Here is a 10282-nt window from a genome sequence, read left to right on the forward strand (position 1 = left end):
TTCCCCTCCTTCTTCTATGTGGGAACCTCTATATGGTAACCCTATGGGGACAATGAGAAAAAACAAGAATTGACTAAAAAAACAAAGGAGCAGAGTTTTCCCCCAAAGTGTGCCCAGCTGGCACCTGTGACACATTCCGAATGAGGCTCCAAACAAAAGCAGAACAGAGAAACAGGAACTGGGTTGTCATGTTAACTCTCTATTCCTGGCAGAAATCTTTTTTGTTGCCTGTATTGTTGCAGACATACTAACTGACAGGTATTTGGAAATAAATTACCAAAATAACTGATTATATTGTGTTATTTTGACAAAAATATGCAGAATTTTAAAATATTGTATGCATAGTTATTAATTTTTGACACAGAATTCCCCTCAGGAGTAAATAGAATAGCTAAATGCAAAGGTAGAAAAATAAATGTTTCAGATGTCTTGTTTAACCATAATGATGCCTCGTTAACAGATGATTATCTAAAAGAGTGGACTCATCTTAGTGATGTTGACAAACAAGTAGAGTTTTTAATGAAGGACTTGACTAATGCTTATTCTAGAGGTGGGATTTTCAAAAGTGGTTAGTATTGGCCGAACTCTGCTCCCACTGAAGCTAAGGGTGGAAATTTCACCATTGGCTTCAGTAGGAGCAGAGTTGGCCAATACAAAGCACTTTTGAAAATCCCACCTCTAGAATAAAAGCACAAGTCAAGTGCTTCATTAAAAACCCTACTTATTTGTCAACATCTTTATTATCCACACAGTGACTTTAAATGCTATTATATGAACAGCATTTTACTAGATCTATTTATTAGCTCCCAAATTATAAGCATTCACTTGTTATACAGGGTTTGTGGTAAGTAATATCAAGTAGTGCCATAGATCAGTGAATGTAGCTGATGTCATGCATTCTGAAAGTGTGAAACCACATAGAGCAATTAGCCTCTGTTGTCATTACCAACTGACAGCAATACCATTATTAATTCAGAAGTCGTAGTCACATGAGTAGCCTCACTATTTTCGTAAGTATGGTTAGGGACTTTCAGAGATTATGCAAGCTGTACATTCCACCAAGGGCTGGCCTGCATTGTAAATGTTTGCTTCTTCATACATTTTAAGAAAGCCAGAAGCAACCATTATGATTGTACAAGCAGAAAAACTGAAACAATTAAAATAATTGTCATGTAATACAAAAACATTAATTCTTCTAGTTCTTTTTCAGGCTGTTTTTCTGTATACTTCACTTTTAGTGCTTCTTCATTTTTGGCATTTGACTTTAAATATTTAACAATGGGATTCCATATTAACATTTTCTCCAAACTCAGCATCCTACCTCCTTGAATGTGCTATGTATCTGTGGAAACTTGCCAGGCACATGAAAGGAGATCATATGTCCCAGCATGATGAAGGAAATGGAAAAAGAGGAGCGAGAGGGTTCACACAAATATATTTTCCAAAACACTCCTGAAATCATGGACATTTTAGATTAACTGCATAAGCAGCTTCTGTACATCTTTAACCTGCGCTGCTAGCACAGATGTTGGCAACATCATAGGGGTCATATTTTCAAATGGTTGAACATTCTTGGACAAAGTTCTCAGTGTACTGGGTTCAAACAGCGCAAATGTCGAGCATGCACACCTTCTCTTTTCAGTCTTATTTTAATCAGCCAGTACACTGGTCTTCTGGCCATTGAAAAATAAACAAATAATCTCCATTTATATTTAACTCTCTGTTCTCATTCAGTACCACTTCAGTGCAGAAATTGATGCTGTTCTGCTTGTCTGGGTTCTTCTAAAGGTCTATAGTGATAGTTGGAGTGGAGTTGTGGGTCTCTTCCTCCTTTGCACTAACTCTTTCACTGTTTCTTTGTATGCTGCAAAGAAACAAAACGAGTCAAGCTACATCCACTACACATAAAGCCATATTAAATTGAATGCTGGGGGCTCGTTCACCTGCACATCTACCAATGTGATATATGCCATCATGTACTAGCAATGGCCCATCTGCCGCCAAACCGGACAGTCTCTACGCAAAAGAATAAATAGACACAAATCAGACATCAAGAATTATAACATTCAAAAACCAGTAGGAGAACACTTCAGTCTCTCTGGACACTCAATAATAGACTTAAAAGTGGCAATTCTTCAACAAAAAAACCTTCAAAACCAGACTCCAAGGAGAAACTGCAAAACTGGAATTAATTTGCAAACTGGACACCATCAAATGAGGCCTGAATAAAGACTGGGAGTGGATGGGTCACTACAACAACTAATTTCCCTCTGCTGATTCTCACACCTTCTTGTCAACTGTTAGAAATGGGCCACCTTGATTGCATTGGCCTCATTAGCACTACAAAAGTGATTTTTCCCTTGGTATTCACCCTTTCTTGCCAACTGTAGAGAATAGGCCACTTCCACCCTAATTGAATTGGCTTGTTAGCACAGACCCCCCACTTGGTAAGGCAACTCCCATCTTTTCATATGCTGTGTATTTATACCTCCCTACTGTATTTTCCACTCCATGCATCTGATGAAGTGGGTTTTAGCCCACAAAAACTTATGCCCAAATAAATTTGTTAGTCTCTAATGTGCCACAAGGACTCCTCCTTGTTTTTGTTAAATACTTTTGTAACCCACATACCACCTGGGTGCAGTGCTCTGTCCCCTCTAGTGGCACCGATACCAATTAGAGATTAATAAATCTGCTACAGCCTTAGCTAACAACCATATGGCTTTTAGCTCATGCAGTAGAGCAGTGGTTCTCAACCTATTTACCATTGTGGGCTGCATCCAATACTAACTGTGTGGCCCTGAGGCTATTACATGTGCAGCAGCTTTGTGCTGACTGGGCCACAAGCAGCCTGTGGACTGCATGTTGTGAACCACTGTGGTAGAGGCTCATGCATTTAGCCCCAGAGGTCCCCAGTTCAATCCCACCCACCAACAACCAGCATCTGTCAGCATTACAAGTGGGGGCTCATCAGGGACTTCAACTGGGAAGTCTCTAAAGCTTGGGATGTGTTTCCTTGGTTAGGGGAAGTATGTAACCCACACACCTCCTGGGTGTGGTGCTCTGTCCCCTCTAGTGGCACTGAGACCACTTAGAGAGTAATGAGTCTGCTATAGCTTTAGCTAACAGTCATATGGCTTTTAGCTCATGCAATAGAGGCTCATATATTTAGCTCCAGAGCTCCCAGGTTCAATCCCACCCGCCAATGACTAGGGTCTGTAGTGTTACACTTCAGAACTCATTTCTTTCATAAAGCCCTGCAGTGTCAGAAACCCAACACTCACAAGCAACCCTACGTAAGAAACCAGTATATGCACAATATGGATTTAAGAAAAAAAACAGAATTACTCAGCTTTACACTGAAATATCTAACTGGGCCCTATTTTAGCTCTGCAAGACTTTCAGTTTAAAATTTGAAATGTTCAGACATGCTATTTCATATTTGCAGCACTTCTTTGGAAATGCAGTGTTTCTTTGTACAAGACTTTCATCTGTTTACATTCAATTTTTGGGTACTACCTGAATGTCACTGAACAAATCGGTGCAACTTCTTATACTGCATTTTTAATTTCAGGCTATGTAGGCTGAGTTTGATTATGGATGAAATCATAATTTTCTTCTTTTTATTGGCTGAACCTAGCTCATGTGATCATCAGGATCATCAAAAGCCACTTTGATCGAAAAAAACTATCTTTTTGTGTCTTTCCATTATGTTAGACATTCTATAGTTCTGCAACTGAAACTCCTACAAACTCATGTTCTCTGATATCTGCGATTAAGCAGTCCACTAATTTTATTCTTAGATTTGGCAGAATTCAATTTTTATTTCTTTATATTTTGACAGATAACATCAATGTTTATTTGGAAGCATGTTTTTAGGTTTTTATCAATTTAAATTTTCACTGTTGTTCAAAATTATGGGTTTTAAGCATTTTTTCCATCTTTATCTGTTTAAATATTCACAGTTGCAAGAAATTCTGGGGGAATCAGACAATAATTATTTAATAACAATAGACTTAAAGATTCAAAAAGTTAAACTGTATAACGATCAAATCACAAATTGTCAACATCACATATCAAAATATATAACATAAATGTCCTTAAATCAAATTCTACTAATTTGTTGAGCATCACTTTTCTTACTTTTCTTACTTTGCTTATTTGTAAATTTCTGTTATCAATGGAAATATTTCTGTTGGTTTAGTGAAATTGACATTTGCTGACATTTACCAATTAAAAAATCCTTCCAAGCCTATTAATAGTGTAGCAAAGGTGGTACAATTAGGCTATCAATAACAGGATTGAAAAAACACATTTGACAGGGAACTCACAGAAGAGGCTAATGGTTTCATCAGATACATATTCAGGACCACAGTTTCTGGTGCACTGACAGAGTGATGTGAAGTGAAGTGTTCTTGTGAGAAAGTTAGCAAATCTGGATCCAACAGGATCATCCCAGTATATGGAGATCCTATTATGGTGTAGAACCATTTCAAAGATTCCTCTACCATCTCTTCTATGCTGGCAGTATAGTAGGCATGGCCAGAGAAAAAGAAAGGGCAGCTGGGATGCCTTTATATTGGACTGCTCACTAGATGCTATTTTGGCCCTTTTAAAGTAATCAGCCCTGAACAGTATCCCAGCATCAAGAAATTACAAAGTTGAGCTTTCTGACACTAATGCACCACTCACTCCTGCCCCACCTCTCAGCTTGCACCATGTGCCCTTTCACCACAGCTTAACATCTGGCCCAACCATTAGTTCACCAACAGGATGACAAACCACCAAGGGACACTTGAGGCATTTTATTTAATAGACACGTTCACTGAATTTTATTGGGATTCCTTTGGGAGAGAAGAATGGATGAAAGAGGACAACATGCTTGCCCAACACCTACAGACATACTGACTGTAAGCTCAGGGAGGCTGTGTAAATGACACATGCCAGCTGTCTGGTGGGGTAGTGATTTTGACTGACAAGCCAGGCACATCTTCTACCAACAATAGTTCAATCTGTTCAGGGAGGAATTAGAAAACACGGGGAATATTAAAATGGTCTGGAGAAAGCTGGTGGACATTCTTGCTTGTTTTTCTGAAAGGAGTGTTAATTCCGTATTATTGTTAATGTTGCATTTTTTTTTCGCTGTCCTTATTCATGCTAAGAGGAACTATGTGGATGTTGTAATAAAACAAGCAAAACACTAGGAAATATTTCATACCCACTTTTCTTCCTCTCTCAACTAAGAAGTAACTCAGTTTTAGAGTTGAAGTCTATCCTGGTGGCTCAGGAGCTCAGATATTTGTATACTATTTTAAAAAGAGGGAACAGCTCCCTAAGAATTTGTTCCTTTGAGTTGTGACATCAGTGTCTGTCTATTTGTTGAGGCATTCCCTGACACGACTTGCCCCATTTATTCCCACTACTTGTACAGTCTGGGAACTGATTTTTTTCCACCTCATTATTTGAGAATTGAACTAAGTCTCATCTATTGCATATTAACAGGATACTTTTTTATAGAGAGAAGTCACCTACAGGGAGATAAAGTTCTCATCTCTCATGCCATTAGAGGCATTTTTTTACATAGGGACAAATCCTGCCCCTACATTCGTAGTTGCAGAGTCTTTCCTGGAAGCACAGTGGTGCATTTACACTACATGAAAAGAGAAGCTAGGGTTGACAGGGACTGCACAAGGGATGAGCAATGTGCTTCACCTGCATATCACAGTCCTTAGCTGGGATTGAAGCTGAGTAATGGTAATGCTTGAGCATGACTCTGAATCTGTGCAGTGCCCCTCCCAGCCACCCAGGCAAGTCAGTGAGGAGAGGATTTGCTCTGCAATGAAGAGGCTTGAGCAGTAAATTTGGCCTTTCATAGACTGATATTTTGAGCAAGAGTGGACTTTTGCATTTGCATTTCTCCCAAGGTGGGTTTTTTTTTAATGTAAAAGAAAAGACTCCCAAACATTCACAATTTAGGAACATTTTAGGGGTGCAAAATAATCTGTGATGGAACAGCAAAATTTTGCAAAATGACTCCCTGCTTTCACACAACTCTAGTTCCTATAAACAGCCAGAAAGTATGACGAGAATAAAAGATGTCCTTTTAATATATTCCTTAAAATTCAAACTGACTGCTGCTCTGGCTCCCAGGTGGCGCAAGGAAATGAATCGTAGAACAGCAGCGTATGTGATAAGGTGTCAGACCCAGTATTATTCTTAATCAAGTGAAGTAATGATTTCCAACCTTGCTGGCAATATGATTCTCACCCTCTAGGGCCTTCTCCGGTGAGATGATAAGCGTGAGTATCTCAGAGGATTGGGTTCTTTGCTGTTTGGGATCACTTTAGCCAAAGACCACTGGCAATTAACTGCGTCCACTTGTATAAAGCTTTTCCTAACATAGAATGGTAGTACACTTCATTCACTTATTGAGTCAGGGAAGTATCATGTGTTCTGTTCTATTCAGTTTCATGATTACAATTAGTGATTGCTAAAACTCAAATGATATAGTTTGGGAAAGGATCCAACAGTTTAAATTCTTTTCTGAAATTTATCCAAACAGCTTGGGCCTTTAAATCAGGCTGTCTCATAATGACAGGTTTCAGAGTAACAGCGGTGTTAGTCTGTATTCGCAAAAAGAAAAGGAGTACTTGTGGCACCTTTTTCCACAGTATGCATCCGATGAAGTGAGCTGTAGCTCACGAAAGCTTATGCTCAAATAAATTGGTTAGTCTCTAAGGTGCCACAAGTACTCCTTTTCTTTTTGCTGTCTCATAAGATTTCTAGTTATTTCCTGGTTTCAACTAGATAGGAAATGATGCAAGAACAATCCTGCAAACATTTGTTATGCAAGTAGTCCCATAGAAATCATCTGGATTACGCATGTGTGTAAAGCCTATGGTTACAACTTGTATTTTGTTGGTGTTCATTATTATCTCAGCTACAGACAGGAAGTCTGGGGGCTCATAAAATGGAAAAACAAATTCAACTAAATTTTTCAGTCATGGAAAAATAGTTTTGATACTATTTGGTTAGAATTTCTGAAACAAAGGGTTGAGTTTGTTGTTTGGGACCAGAAATGCTAGTTCTAGGTCTACAGATTCATTTTCTTGGCAACTCCTGAACTGATTTGATTTCTATCCACATCCACTTTTATTCTTCTGCTCCTAGACAGCATATATAAACTGCAGTTCTGACAATAAGCCAAAGTTCTGCCCTGTGGGTGGTCTTGTGTGCAAGGAGAGATGTCCCCTTCGAGGCAATGCTATGCTTCCCTCTGAAGCAGGCCAGAATTATTGGTGGTTGTGAGGGAGGAGGGTCCATGACACAATCATCTCCTCCTCACTGTTCAGTCATTCTCCTGGGGGTAAGTGCTATTAGAAGAACAAAAATTGCAACTATGGTTGGGTCCAGCACAGGAAGCACAAGTAGGGGTTGGGCAGGATGGGCTTCCTGGGTCCGCTCAGAGTCATACACCAACATAGAGCCTGGCCACAGTCTGACTCTCAAAATGTACAGTCAAATTGTGGTGTTTGGCATAGCTGCACCACTACAGTGAGACCTTAGGAAGAATTTGCCTGTTTATTCAGCTACTTCTGTGGTCTCCAGCTCAATAAAATCTATGCACCTTCCAAGCATTTATAGTTTTTATCCTAGTGTGAGATGTAGGGAAGCAGTATCCATAAAGTATTTATACTGCCATTTGACACACAAATGGATGTAGTGTATTGCTATATCGGAAAGACTACAACTGTGGGGAGAATGAAGGGGCAAAGTCTGCTCTTAGTTACACCAGTGTAAATCCAAAATGTCTTCAGTGAAGCCATTGGCAAATGAGAGAAAACATTTAAAAAAATAAATGACTAATACATTTTGATGCAGAATAAAAATATTGTATGACGTGCTAAATAACTACAGTAAATTAAAAGTATTGTAGCTGTATTGTGCTTTAAATTGGGGAACTAATTTTGCCATACCAGTTTTGTTCTGGTTTCAGAAGTGGATTTACTTCTGATTTTACACCACTGTAAATTAATCATTTTCTATGTGTTTTGTTCTTCGGAGAGTCTTGGGAAAACTGAAAACTAAGGGTTGCCAGGAGAAAACATGAAGGAAACTTTCAGCTGTGATGATTGGGATCATACTAACCCTGTGAAAGTCTGTATGGTATTGTTCGGTATATTATGCTGGTCCTGGGATTTGGAAACAATGTATATAACAATGGTTCCGAAGTTACAAATGAAAGTGTTACATACAAAGCTACAGAAATAAACTGCAAGCAACTTTTCAGTTCATGATTTTTGCAATGTAATGCATCCTGGGAGAGTTGTTTTGGAAGTGAACACTGAAAGTTTAACACTGAACTCTAGAGTAAGAAATAACAAATATTTTGCATTTCTGATCCTGGATTTCAATTGTGTTTTGTGAGATATTAAAAAAATACTTTGTTCCTTCTTATTTAACTGATGTATAATATTTGGCAATGGTACATAAAATTTAATTTGACATGTGTTTCTCTTTCCAAGGAGAAGAATGGTATTAATGGATGGGGATATTAGCATGCTTATAGGCCTCTAATTTCCAAAAGTGGTGCATGAACAGCAACTCCTGTGGGGGATGAATCAATTGTGATATAGCATGGCCAGAGGGCAGCAGGAGAGTGTTAGAAGGGAGCCTTATTCCCTGAAGAGGGAAGTAAGTTTGCTATAGATTAATTAAAGCAACTGAAGCAGAGTGGATTGGTGTTGGAGCAGAGAGCAGTTTGGAGGAGTTGAAGCAGAGTGGATTGGTGTTGGAGCAGAGAGCAGTTCGGAGGGAAGCAGAGGAGAGTCTGGAGAAGTGCTGCAGTGGGCTAAGAAGACCAAGGCCCTAGATAAAGGGACACCTGGTTTGTGCAGAGGGAGGGCAGGAAGCCCCACAAGCTGAAGGGCAGGAGTGGGAAGTAGCCCAGGGGAAGGAACCTCTAGTTCAAGCGGTTTACCGCTATCCCTAAGGCCCCTGGCCTGGGACCTGGAATAGAGGGTGGGCCTGGGTCCCTCCCTCTCCACTCCCCTCCTCTAGGACTCTAGTGGGGCAGTTAATACCCCAGTTCAGGGGCGAGAAACGGTGCCCTGAACCCTCCCCAAGAAGAAAAAAACGTGAGACCCATCAAAGTAGTGTCAGCAATTTGCCACACAATGAAAAGGTTGGTTAGGGAAACCTGGTTGGTTCTCCATGGAACATTGTGCTGGAAGCAGTAAAGCTTTTATGGATTACAGTGTAGCCTATGTTACTTCATGCAGTTCTACAACTGCTTGTGGGTGTGCCTAGATCTGTACAGTATTTATTGCCTTGCTTCAATTATTTTTATTTTAACTGCAAGATATTTTACATTTTCCCTCCCTGTTTTCAGGTGTAATTTTACCTCCTAAGCACTAGCTTCTGCCTTAATTTGCACAAGTATATGTATTTGGAGGAACTCAGTTATGCACTAGTGTAATTCCGAGCAGAATCTGTCCATGGATAAACTGATGGTACTAATCTAATTCCTTTTGTATCTCTCTGATTTGTGACTGCAGTGAAAATAGAGCTGCAATAGGTGCAAGACTTGTAGGCGTAACTTAAATCTGCAACAGACACGGTGCCCTTCTGATAAGTTACCCCATAGCATAAAGGTATGTTAGCAACAAGAAGAAGGTCAAGGAAAGTGTGGGCCCCTTACTGAATGGGGGAGGCAACCTAGTGACAGAGGATGTGGAAAAAGCTAATGTACTAAACGCTTTTTTTGCCTCTGTCTTCACGAACAAGGTCAGCTCCCAGACTGCTGCGCTGGGCATCACAAAATGGGGAAGAGGTGACTAGCCCTCTGTGGAAAAAGAAGTGGTTCGGAACTATTCATACAATCTGGATGAGCACAAGTCCATGGGACTGGATGCGCTGCATCCGAGAGTGCTAAAGGAGTTGGCGGATGTGATTGCAGAGCCATTGGCCATTACCTTTGAAAACCAATGGTGATCTTGGGAGATCCCGGATGTCTGGAAAAAGGCTAATGTAGAGCCCATCTTTAAAAAAGGGAAGGAGGAGGATCCTGGGAACTACAGGCCAGTCAGTCTCACCTCAGTCCCTGGAAAAATCATGGAGCAGTTCCTCAAGGAATCAATTTTGAAGCACTTAGAGGAGAAGAAAGTGATCAGGAACAGTCAGCATGGATTCACTAAGGGCAAGTCATGCCTGACTATCCTAATTGCCCTCTATGATGAGATAATTGGCTCTGTGGATGAGGGAAAAGCAGTGGACATGTTAT

The sequence above is a fragment of the Lepidochelys kempii genome, chromosome 4 (assembly GCF_965140285.1).
Source record: "Lepidochelys kempii isolate rLepKem1 chromosome 4, rLepKem1.hap1, whole genome shotgun sequence".
Lineage (NCBI taxonomy): Eukaryota > Metazoa > Chordata > Testudines > Cheloniidae > Lepidochelys > Lepidochelys kempii.